General features: G+C 41.6%; 1 protein-coding gene across 1 annotated transcript in view; it reads right to left on the reverse strand.

The window, feature by feature from the left end:
* Window positions 1-13692, reverse strand: part of eif3ha (eukaryotic translation initiation factor 3, subunit H, a) — an 87497-nt gene that overhangs the window by 29291 nt on the left and 44514 nt on the right. The window lies entirely within an intron of this gene.

The raw sequence follows: 13692 nt of genomic DNA on the forward strand, positions 1-13692 counted from the left end.
CATTATAACGCACCTATATCAAGATACTAGGCACAGATATGATAAAAATGTAACAAATTATTATTGGATGACATGTATAAAGCATAGACAACATGCAATTTAAAAGGCAGAATAACTATTTATTCGGATTATAAAGGAAGCAAGAAGAAAAAGCATAACATTTAAAAAAAAGCATATTTGTATTAGATTAAACTAAGATTAAAAATTAAATGTTTTTTAAGTTGTGCTTAAATTGTATGCAGTGTTTAAAAGCAGAAACAACGCTCTTATCTCAATTAAAGTGCTCACACAAATACAAAGTGTGTTACTTGAACTTTAAAAGTTGCTAAAATAATTTCTAGGTTTATTAAATTGTGTTATGCAGATGCTTGCTTTAAACTGAGCGTCACACGGAGGCGTTTCATTCCTGAATGAATGAGTTGAATGAATGACTCAGTGACTCATTAAGAGAGTCAAATGCTTAGTTTCTGAATTAATCAGCCGTTTGAATGAATCGATTGAAACTCAATGACTCCCTCATAAACAGTGACTTGCTGCCACCTACTGGCGGTTTTAATTTCACACATAAAGTATAATTTCAAAATATCTACATTTTATGTTTAAAACATCAAAACATTATGAAAATGCTGGTTAACCTTAAAGCCACTTTAGACGCAGATTCTGTGTTTCCTCTACAGCGCAAAGATGAATTTTGATGATGTCGATTTCATTTGAATAACATCACTATTATGTCTTATTTTTTTTAGAATTTATTGATTAAACGTAAGAATTTGACTCAGAAGATGGTGCATACATTTATTTGGTTAAAAAAAAGCCTTATAAAAGGTAAAAATGCCCATAAAAGATTTGTCACTGCTGTGAACTGACCACCACACAAAATATTGAGAACTTCAGTAGTCAGCTGTTCACAGCAGTCCTAAATCTGACAAGATACCAACACAGTCATCAAAACATCATCTAATTTTTGTTATCAATAAAATCCCAGAAAATAGAGATATAATTGTCAATACCGCACACCACCTACGAAAACTACATCCTAATCCGATAAGCCTAGAGGCAAATTTTAGGTGCGCTGTCTGTAAAAACACAAGTCAAGTTTGCAGGAGTGATCCGGCACAGCCAGACAGAAGAAAAGAGAAACGAAGGGCAGCAGATTATGAGGAGAGATGTCAAGTCTGCAGAATGCCAGGTGAAAAGGGGACAGCGTGAACTTTAACAAGGATTTACACAGGGACAGCTCACTTTCAGATGGAGAGGAGAGAAGCAGAACACACAAGACCGACTGCTTATAAATAAACCCAAGGTAATGTGTAGTGCACACTCCAGGAGACAGCGCTAAAGACACTGGGATTCTCTCCGAGGAACTCGAGTCAAACACATTCACTGGGGAAAGTTTAATTGCCTGTGCCAAGCTTTTCCGGTGGGATAGAGAAGCGTGGGATGACTCGAGGAACGTCGGGATCCTGACATGCTGTCGCCACTCGTGACTGTACGGGATTACAGCTACACCGGATGAAAGCAGGAAAGAATCAATCCTCATCAGGGCTCTAGAGTGCGACCAATTTGGTCGCATGTGCGACCAAATTTTGTAAGTGTGCGACTAACATTTTTCCTAGGTCGCACCGGTGCACCTAACGTCCTCGCATCCGCTGCCTCTGCACGAACGTTTGTTGGCGTTTGTTCTCCTTTGACGGAACTCGCACTCTTCTCTCACGCGATGCCTCAACTCGCACAACACGACAGCCCTGCTTAATGAGTGACGACGGAGGACAGAATTAAACATTCAAACGTAGCCTGGTTACACTTAAGGTCTGTTATATTAGTCTGATTTTATTGAATTTCGGCTTCCAAAGATTATAAAAAATAATATATTGAGGTAAAACCATTAAAAACTAACTACGCGCAACTTCTTCCCTTCGCAGCATTACGCTGTCATTTCTCCCTAAAACTCAGAATCAGCACGATCGGTGATTGTTGTAAATGCAGTCTAGCTACTGTTGCTAAATTGCGGGACGCGTTTAATAATTGAAAGAGCTATTAAAAAACACAAAAATCTGCGCAATAGATGTTGTTCGCATGGCGGCGCGCGCTCCGAAACAGACCGAGACAAGCAAATTATACTTTCGGTTTCATGTGCAGATTGTGCGCGTCTAAACGATCAATTGTACACAAAGGCGTGTCAAAATTACCGGCTTTGAGATTCACTAAAAACAATTTATGTCTTAAATGGACGTAGTTATGGAAATGGTTGGGAGAATATGGTGCATCAGTAGCCTATTAGATCTGCACCCGGTCTTAAAGGGGCCGCAGTCTAATAAACATTTTGACGATCGCGCCATTACTGCAAATCAAACAACAAGAGAAAAATCACTCACAGCTCTTGAAAGAATAACTTCAGCTTTAATAAGCATTAATCTATTTATGATAAATTTTACAGTGTTATTTTACATTTTATTACTTTATTAGATTTCTTTTTAGACCATACCTGAACAGTAGTAGGTCTTCCTGAAATTAAAGCACTGTAGGCCTATATGAAGTGTATCTTTGTTTAATTGTTTATCTTTTGTTTATCTATTGTTTATCTTTGTTTATTACATATAAAACAAAAAGAACCATAAGAATACAGTTAAAGTACTGTATCGATAAGCAGTATCGGTAAGAGTAGGAATACCGTTAATAATTGTGCTTCAAAAAATAAATAAAAGTTTTTACCTACACCTTGTTTAAATTCATTTACATAATATATGTGAATGTGTATAGAGCGTGATAAAAAGGTGACCTTAAAATTGTGGCGTTAAAGGTGATACAGCCGAGGAAAAATTTGGGTGCACCCAAATTTTGTGCTGGTGCACCTAAATAAAAAAGTTAGGCGCACCAGTGCAACCAAAGCAAAAAGTTAGTCTGGAGCCCTGCTCATGGAAATTGCCTTGAAGAGGCTAAAGTTGGAGCATTGGGTTTTTCTCTGGATTGAGGATGGGCCTGAAACACACTTCATTCAACAATACTTCCTTGTTGAACGCAATTATGTAAGCCGCTGTGCTTTAATGGTTGTAACAAACCTCAGAACTCGATAGAGTTAGTGAACTTGGCCAGTTGATAATACCTAGAATATTAAAATCGCCTGCTGGCGGAAGATGCTTCTCCTATTTAGCACCTAAACTTTGGAACAGTCTCGTAACATTGTCCGGGAAGCAGACACACTCTGTCAGTTTAAATCTAGACTAAAAACGCATCTCTTTTACCTGGCATTCACATAGAACATTATACATTTCTAATATTCAAATCAGTTAAATGATTATTAGGCTGCATAGATTAGGTCAGCCGGAACCAGGAACACTTCCCATAAATCCTGATGTACTCGTTACATCATAAGAAGAATGGCGTCTACGCTAATAGTCTCTTTGTTTATTCCGAGGTTTACTGAAGTCAGCCGGATCCAGGCCGTATCCAGATAAGATGGAGGACCTGCGCCTGGACACGACCACAACACCTAATGTAGTCAGCCGGATCCGGGCCATATTCAGATAAGATGGAGGACCTGCGCCTGGACACGTCCACAACGCATGATGTAGTCAGCCGGATCCGGGCCACATCCAGATAAGATGGAGGACCTGCGCCTGGACACGTCCACAACGTATGATGTAGTCAGCCGGATACGGGCCATATCCAGATAAGATGGAGGACCTGCGCCTGGACACATCCACAACACAATGTAGTCAGTCGGATCCAGGCCGTATCCAGATAAGATGGAGGACCTGTGCCTGGACACATCCACAACACAATGTAGTCAGTCGGATCCAGGCCGTATCCAGATAAGACGGAGGACCTGTGCCTGGACACATCCACAACACAATGTAGTCAGTCGGATCCGGGCCATATCCAGATAAGATGGAGGACCTGCGCCTGGACACGTCCACAACGCATGGATGTAGTCAGCCAGATCCGAGCCGTATCTAGATCAGATGGAGGACCTGCGCCTGGACACGTCCACAACGCATGGATGTAGTCAGCCAGATCCGAGCCGTATCTAGATCAGATGGAGGACCTGCGCCTGGACACGTCCACAACGCATGGATGTAGTCGGCCGGATCCGAGCCGTATCTAGATTAGATGGAGGACCTGCGCCTGGACACGTCCACAACGCATGGATGTAGTCAGCCAGATCCGAGCCGTATCTAGATCAGATGGAGGATCTGCGCCTGGACACGTCCACAACGCATGGATGTAGTCAGCCAGATCCGAGCCGTATCTAGATCAGATGGAGGACCTGCGCCTGGACACGTCCACAACGCATGGATGTAGTCGGCCGGATCCGAGCCGTATCTAGATTAGATGGAGGACCTGCGCCTGGACACGTCCACAACGCATGGATGTAGTCGGATCCGAGCCGTATCCAGATCAGATGGAGGACCTGCGCCTGGACACGTCCACAACACAATGTAGTCAGCCGGATCCGGGCCATATCCAGATAAGAGGGAGGACCTGCGCCTGGACACGTCCACAACGTATGATGTAGTCAGCCGGATCCGGGCCATATCCAGATCAGATAGAGGACATGCGCCTGGACACGTCCACAACGCATGGATGTAGTCGGCCGGATCCGAGCCGTATCTAGATTAGATGGAGGACCTGCGCCTGGACACGTCCACAACGCATGGATGTAGTCGGATCCGAGCCGTATCCAGATCAGATGGAGGACCTGCGCCTGGACACGTCCACAACGCATGGATGTAGTCAGCCGGATCCAGATCAGATGGTGGACCTGCACCTGGACACGTCCACAACGCATGATGTAGTCAGCCAGATTCGGGCCATATCCAGATAAGATGGAGGATCTGCGCCTGGACATGTCCACAACGCATGATGTAGTCAGCCGGATCCGGGCCATATCCAGATCAGATAGAGGACCTGCGCCTGGACACGTCCACAACGCATGTAGTCAGCCGGATCCGAGCCGGATCTAGATCAGATGGAGGACCTGCGCCTAGACACGTCCACAACGCATGTAGTCAGCCGGATCCGAGCCGGATCTAGATCAGATGGAGGACCTGCGCCTGGACACATCCACAACGCATGTAGTCAGCCGGATCCGAGCCGGATCTAGATCAGATGGAGGACCTGCGCCTGGACACATCCACAACGCATGTAGTCAGCCGGATCCGAGCCGGATCCAGATCAGATGGAGGACCTGCGCCTGGACACGTCCACAATGCATGATGTAGTCAGCCGGATCCGGGCCATATCCAGATGGTGGACCTGCGCCTAGACACGTCCACAATGCATTATGTAGTCAGCCGGATCCGGGCCATATCCAGATCAGATGGTGGACCTGCGCCTGGACACATCCACAACGCATGTAGTCAGCCGGATCCGAGCCGGATCCAGATCAGATGGAGGACCTGCGCCTGGACACGTCCACAATGCATGATGTAGTCAGCCGGATCCGGGCCATATCCAGATGGTGGACCTGCGCCTAGACACGTCCACAATGCATTATGTAGTCAGCCGGATCCGGGCCATATCCAGATCAGATGGTGGACCTGCGCCTAGACACGTCCACAATGCATTATGTAGTCAGCCGGATCCTTGCCGTATCCAGATAAGATGGTGAACGCATCCCTGAAGTGCCAGCCTCATCAGCCCTATGAAGGCCTCATCGACACGACAACCATCGGCACTGACCGGCGTGACTCCGATCTTCAACCAGATGGAACTGGATGATATTGTGATTGTTCCAAACCAATCTGACTTCTGACCTGTAATGCCTGAATCATAATCACACACTGTTCGCTCGTTGGCCAGAGGAGAAATGAGCGACTGAGTCTGGGTTTTCCCAAGGTTTTTTCCTCCCTTCTGTCACTGATGGAGTTTTGGTTCCTTGCCACTGTCGCCTTGGCTTTTGGCTTGCTTAGTTGGGGACATTTAATATTCAACAATATTACTGATCTGCCTTAAGGTGAATGATGCAATTTTCTTCTAGAAACAAACTTTGTTGTATTCATTTTCCTGTTATCACTGTGAAGCTGCTTTGATACAATCTGTGTTGTAAAAAGCGCTATACAAATAAAGGTGACTTGACTAGACAAAATAACATCCATGTTGAAAAGCAACACTTACTTGCATACAGACATTTCAAAATGCAACAACAAAGAACATGCTTGCATATAGAAGTATTACATTCAACAGCAGTGTTTTTACAGTCTTGAGGAAGAACGGCCTTCGGAAACACAAAACAAAATAATCCAAAAGACACAAAACTATTAATCAGGATCGGATGAATCAGTCTCAACAGGTGTGTGTCTCAGGCCCTCTTGACCTCTCTACGGTATTACATCCACAGACACAATATTTCACCAAATAAACAAACTCTCATCAAATATCAAGAGGATTAGGCCTCGATCACAGTGTGTGCATGTGCAAAGGACAAACTCAAGTCTAAAATTGGTCTTGGCTAAATAATAAAAAGCATCAGATGAGATCCGTTAACTATAATATCTCCCAGAGGAGACTGAAGCGGTTGACGAACTCAATCTCACGTGTGCAGGAAAGCATATGCACTGATAAAGATGAGTCTGTGGTGAAGTCAATTCTACAGAAAAAACTAAATGTAATTTCTACATGAAAAAGGTAGTTCAGGCAAGAATAAAAAAACAAATAAAGGTAAATCCTATATTACTACTCAATTCAAGCTTGCAGAAATTAAAGCGTAAATCTCAAATGATATAAAGTTAAGTAAAACCTACTCAACTTTTCTAATACTGGTGTTCCCATCATGCACTGGGGCATGAATTATTAATAAAGGTGGATATCACACATTCATACTCAAAAACAATCTATCAAATGTTACCATCGCTGTATATTGTGTAACAAGAATTGATGTCTCCGTGTTCAAATGCTACTTTAATATAGATACAGTATGGAATCTATACAATATCTATTGTATTTACTTAGATAATATAATAGATATTCTTCTAAGTAAAGCATACACTTTAAAAGTGTGGATTAATTCAGTGTTATATTGTTTGAGTAAAAAATGTAATTGTAAAATGTACTTAGTTAAGTAGAAGCTAATTTAATTTCACATATAGAATTAATTAAATAAATATAATTAAGTAAAATTTACTTTAATCCTACTAACAATATGTGCCATTTATATTTTATTTTGAGTTATTTAATATATTATATTTATATTTATTTTAGGATTTATCACTTTTATTACTATTATACAATATTTTACAATAATATCTTCTATTATTTATTTTAGGAGTTATCATTAGTAGTAATAGTATCAGTAGTATTGAATACTATAAGCTATTTATATTTATGTTAGGAATTATTATTATTATTGAATAATATATGCCATTTATCTTTATTGTAGGAATTATTACTATTAAATAATATGACAATTTCATTTATTGTAGGAATTATTGTCTTATTACTATTATTAAATATTCCACCAATCACACGTAACGGCGCACTGGCGAAACCTTTTCTTTTGCTATCGGCATCTTACATACCGGGCGCCCGGATCGGTCCCAGAGCTGCGAGCGTGGAATACACCGAGCACAAGCGTTTGCTTTGGCATATTCAAGCGTGCCTATCAGGCCTAACAACTAAACTCATCAGCGCTCGCTCCTGACAGGCGATGCTGAATATGAATGAGACCCCGAGATGTAATTTGTTCCTAAACTCTTGGTTGGCTTCCTCTGAGCGAATGCACGAGGGGGCGACGTTTTAAAGAACTAAATTGAAGCCAAACAAGCGATTCAAATCTTCAAGCCCCAAAACAAACACTCTCAAGGCCCCGCTTCCAGTGAAAAACCAGCTCTGCCACAGTAAACAACCCCACAGTGCTGTAACAGCGGATGGGTATGAGGCAATACATTCAGCCGAGATGCAATTTGCATTCCTATGGAAGCCTCACGATGACACTTCCCTTCGTATCAAACCCTCTAAAAATACCCCTCTTAAATGAGACGAGGACCTTTACGCAATTTTTACAATAGCCACCAGATGATGAAACATCACAACAATCAGCAACAATGGCTTTTACATCTACAGCAGAACATTCAATGGTTTTTTGGGGGGAAAATATAATAATATATATAATAATATAATGTGTGATGCAAATGCTAAATATCAGTCGTTGGTTACAAAACCTTTGCATTAAAAGGGTTAAACACCGCAACCAGGGTCTGAAGTTAAGTTTTTCACTCACCGGCCTATTTTGGCTACTAAATTAAGTGACTGGCCATTCAGAACTTCTACTGGCCGAGCAAGTGTGTGTGTGAGTGTGTGTGTGTGTGTGTGTGTGTGTGTGTGTGTGTGTGTGTGTGTGTGTGTGTGTGTGTGTGTGTGTGTGTGTGAGAGTGTCAGAGTGTGTGTGTGTGTGTGTGTGTGTGTGAGTGTGAGTGTGAGAGTGTGTGAGTGTGTGTGTGAGAGTGTGTGTGAGTGTGAGTGCGTGTGAGTATACACACGCACACATACACACAAACAAAGTAGTCAACATTTGAAGTGGATCCAAAAAGTTCATCAAAGTTGTTGTCCTAAGACAAGAACGGATATTGTTCAAAATTCATGTATAACTGATGAAAAGTTCTGATCCACTCCAAATGTTTCTCTCTCTCTATGTGTATGTGAGTGTGTGTGAGTGAGTGAGTGAGTGAGTGAGTGAGTGAGTGAGTGAGTGAGTGAGTGAGTGAGTGAGTGAGTGAGTGAGTGAGTGAGTGAGTGAGTGAGTGAGTGAGTGAGTGAGTGAGTGAGTGAGTGAGTGAGTGAGTGAGTGAGTGAGTGAGTGAGTGAGTGAGTGAGTGAGTGAGTGAGTGAGTGAGTGAGTGAGTGAGTGGTGTAAGTGTGTGAGTGTGTGTGTGTGGTGTAAGTGTGTGAGTGTGAGTGTGAGTGAGTGTGAGTGAGTGTGAGTGAGTGTGTGTGTGTGGTAGGGCTTGCATAGACTAGTCGAGTAGTCGATAGATCGACTACTTCAACCACTAGTCGACGCTGTCGGAAACAATCGACTACTCGAGCGTCCATTAACCATAAATGAATTAAAAATGGCGAACGTCACCAACAGACACCACACGTCAGATGTGTGGAAGTATTTCATCAAGGATGACAAAAATATTGTAATTGACCAACTCTGCAAGAGGCCGTTCACATATTGCGTCTAAAAACGTGTGGAAAGCGCGCGCGGCCGTGCCGCTGTCTCCTACAAGCGCTCGCGCTCCCGCGGCGTCTGTCGTTGCTATGCAAACAAACTGCGCTCTCCATGATGACGACGAAGAAGTATCATTCCGCAAAGGATTCATTGATTTCTAGCCCTTGCATTAGCTTTACTACTAGATATATTTCTGGAGATGAGAAGAAAAAACCCGCTTGGAAAAACTAGTGCACCATGTTGCTTTCATTATGAGCGCGCGCCTACATTTGAAATGACGACCTTGAGCGCGGAAAAGACGTGATGTGAACGGCCCCTAGAAGCAGACGTCTGAAATGAAAGGCAAGAACGGCCATTTATTTGGCTATAGACTGTTACATGAAAATTTAAAAATGAAATGTCATAATTATAATGTTTTGAGAGTTTACTTATGTAATTGTTGCATTAGGCTATGAATTAATAAATGTTTATTGATAAGATCTAGCTATTTCATGTCTTTTCATTTACAGTAGCATGAACCACGAGTAGTCGAGTAACTCGAGTATTGTTTTGATAAGAAATCGACTAGCAGAAATCAGTAGTCGTGCAACCCCTAGTGTGTGGTGTAAGTGTGTGAGAGTGTGTGTGTGCGTGAGTGTGAGTGTGTGTGTGTGTGTGTGTGTGAGTGAGTGAGTGAGTGTGTGTGTGTGTGAGTGAGTGAGTGAGTGAGTGTGTGAGTGAGTGAGTGAGTGAGTGTGTGTGTGTGTGTGTGCGAGTGCGTGAGTGAGTGAGTTCTTTCATCCTCATCACCAAAAATGTGTTTTAGGTGCACATATCAAAAGTGCAAAGAACAAATGCTTTTTAATCTTCACTATTGCTTCAATGCAAATAAACAAGCGCGCCGTTATTTGTTGTGTAGTGATGTGTGTGTTCAAGTAAGCCAGATATGAGCAGATTCTGTGCAATACACTGTATCTAATACATCATTATGACTTATGAGTCGCGTATTTGCGCTAAATTTGGACAGATTTGGCTACACGAATTTCCCCAACTTCCCCAAACATAACCCGCCAAATTGGCTCGTGATTTGTCAGCGTTACCCGCCAATGTTGATTTCAAACCCTGATCGCAACAATTAACACAATGGGTGGGGGGGGGGTAATATTGCATACCATATAACAATGGTTATATGCAAATGCAAGGATGCAAATGCTAAATATCAGTCGTCGGTTCCAAAACAAACATGCAAAGGTGTCCCTTTACATAAATGCCGTTTGAAGAAGACGATGACTCGCTCCCTTGATCTTCACAGAAAGCTGAAGAGAGCCGGGAGAGAGCAAGGAGAGCTGGGATTGCAGAGCATTGCGTCCCATTGTTGTGACAACTAAGGGTTTTCACAGAGGCTGTATCATTCAAAGGCTTTTGTGCACAACTGGCACTCGAGGGTCAAACCCCACCCGACCTGAGTTACTCAGAGTTACGCCATCACAGAAAGAAACATTACTTTCATGAAACCCTGGGTTGTGCTGTCAAACCTCGAGTGTGAAACACAAGCCGAGTGGGAGGCGAAGACGTCATTACCTGGACAAACGCTGACATTGGATTTATGCCAGAAAATTCTTCCCCTGACGAAATCCACCATTAGTCCAACACGGTCCTTCTATGCAGAGTGACACAGGTAATAAGAGCTCGTGTCAGGCGGGAGAATAATTTATTGCCTTTCTTTAGACCCGATTTCTTAGTGTCAGGGCAAACCATGAATTCAGTTTGGCAAACAGGCCCGTCAAACATGAGAGCAATAACTGGCGTCTAGAATTGCACGCTTTCACATCCAGCACTTCTCGGGTCATGTTCCGCTCAGGCACACGTTGTAATTCATCAAGGCACGGAGTTGCAAATGGATTGCTTATTATTGGCCAGGCCTGATAGACTTGAGCCGTAGGCCAGAAGACATGAAGTATAATGCCAGCGCAATTTCATTCCAGACTCTTTTCCGCACGTCCATTAACAGGCTGGCGATGCCAAACAGAAACGGCACACGAAAGCGAACATCAAGGGCATGTTTTGAGGCGCAGGTCCATCTGTAATGTTCTCGCACACTTTAAACACTCACGACACGCTTCTGATTTACGAGCGATTCGCAGTAGTGCAAGAACTGGCCGAGGGAAAGATGTTCCTGATCATGTAAGATAGGAGACGTTTAACGTTCGAATCCTTGGGGAATTTGCATAGATGGTGGATTGCAGGCACTAAAATAAGCAATAACCAAACTTAATGTTTGGGTTCAATAATATTGATCCAAGGTTAAGAGGAAATGAGTTAAATGGAAAATATATGACTTGGAAAACTAATAAAATAACAGTAAATTCTGTAAAATGAAATTCCAGGACTTTAAGCACTACTTTTTTGGATTTCAAGGACTACAATCAGGACTTATCAAACAATATCTATTTTATTTGTTTGTTTTTTTAACTCAAATTACATAAATATGGTCTCTGATGTTTCACTTCATAGAGATCAATCCACTGAGCAGCGCTGTCAGACATGGGAAATATCCCCTTTACCATTGAAAGGATACTATGACTTATTCAAAATGATTTTTTCCATGAAGATATGATTGATCTGAAGAATGAAAGTTGTATTATATACTTTTTGTAAACTTACTATCATGCTCATAGCCATGCGAAATAGCTCTATACCTCAGAAGTAGGAATGTACCGATATGAAAATTGACCGATAACCGATAATTCTTTATATCTGAAAGCCGATAACCGACATATTGGCCGATAAATCTAAATCCAAGTTTTTATATAATTTTTAAGAGCCTGATAACAAAAACAAAAGTCTCATCATTAAGAGCCATGTCCTAAACACACAATTATAATGTTCTCATGATCATTTTATGTAGCCGATATGACAGATTTGCGCTGCACGTGTTGCACTGAACTGTATTTTCCTTTTTGAAGTGATTCCAATCATATTTCAAGCAATTCAGAACCATCATGTTGAACAGTGCGCATCTGAAGCGTCTCAGCTTAAGGAAATAATACATTATTTATCGGCTTTAATATATCGGCCAAATTTTCTTATCAGGCCGATAACCATAACACTAAAACTGAACATATATCGTCCGATACCGATATGGTGGCCGATATATCGTGCATCCCTACTCAGAAGGGATGCAGCGATCATTTTGTGTGAAAAGGTTGTGTTTTTCACACACAAAAAAAGTGAAATATTTTCAATAATTCAAGCACTTTTCAAAAACTTCTTCAAAAATATGGTTTCAAGGGTTTTCCAGGACTTAAATTTTAAAAAGTCAAATTCAAGCACTTGTACGAAACCTGAAATAAATGACTTAAGGCGACACGTTTCTGATTTATGAGCAATTCGCAGTAGTGCAAGAACCGGCCGAGAGAAAGATGTTCCTGATCATGTTAGATTCCTTGGGGAATCAGCATGGATGGTTGATTACAGGCACTAAAATAAGCAATAACCTGTTTGGGTTCAATAATATTGATCCAAGGTTTTAAAAAAAATGGTCTAAATGGAAAATATGACGTAAAAAAAAAGAAAAAAAAAACATTTCATTTTCTTCAACATGTCAATGTATTTTGAGTAAATCAGCCTTTCTTTTAAACCAACTGTTCAGAAATTTCACACCAACATTGATTCTGATTAAAGCTACTAAAGTTCTGAGTCAAAAGCAGTGAATGATTTTCTCTGTTTTTATGTTTTAACATCAAAGGGATAGTTTCCCCATGTTATTTACATGTTATATGTTTGTTATTTACTCCCTCAAGTTGTTTTAAACTCGAAGTTTCTTTCTTCAGTTGAAAAGTTATTTTGCGCAATGTGGGTAACCAGACAGTTGCTGGTCCCCACTGACTTCCATTATAGTATATTTTTTCCCACTGTGGAAGTCAATGGGGACCAGCAACTGTCTGGTTACCCACATTGTGCAAAATATCGTCTTTTGTGTTCAGCACAAGAAAGAAATGTATACAGGTTTGGAACAGAAATTAAAAAAAGAAAAGAAATTATGGCATGAAGCCAGATATTTTCTAATAACTCATTTACAATGGTATTGCATTGCATTGATGTTATTGTATTGTTCCCAATACAAGAAAGTTTTCCATTCATGACGGTGCACACAAGATTAACAACCACTACGAACAGCTTCATCTACAACATAGCTGAAGATTCATGCCTCAAATAACCAGAGAGCCACAGAGACGATTAGACAAATTACAGCCCGACAAGTCAAACCAGAACCTCCAAGGCTAATCATCATGGATTCCAACTTCATTTTTCCTCCCAATGAACCCTGAAAATGAGCCACAACCAAACCGAAAGACAATGCCACGGCTCCTCCAGGCCACAGCGGTGACAATCAAACAGATCGAGATCTGCATTATACATGCGTCTCAGCTTTCCAAAGCTGCAATTCTCTAATTTGCAACGGCTGTGCGTGATGGGACTGCAAAATGGCCCATCCAAACCGCCAGCTTTAAACCCAAAAATAAATAAATATTATAAACCAGATGATTTGAAACCAC

Source organism: Scardinius erythrophthalmus (assembly GCF_964197995.2).
Source record: "Scardinius erythrophthalmus genome assembly, chromosome: 16".
Lineage (NCBI taxonomy): Eukaryota > Metazoa > Chordata > Actinopteri > Cypriniformes > Leuciscidae > Scardinius > Scardinius erythrophthalmus.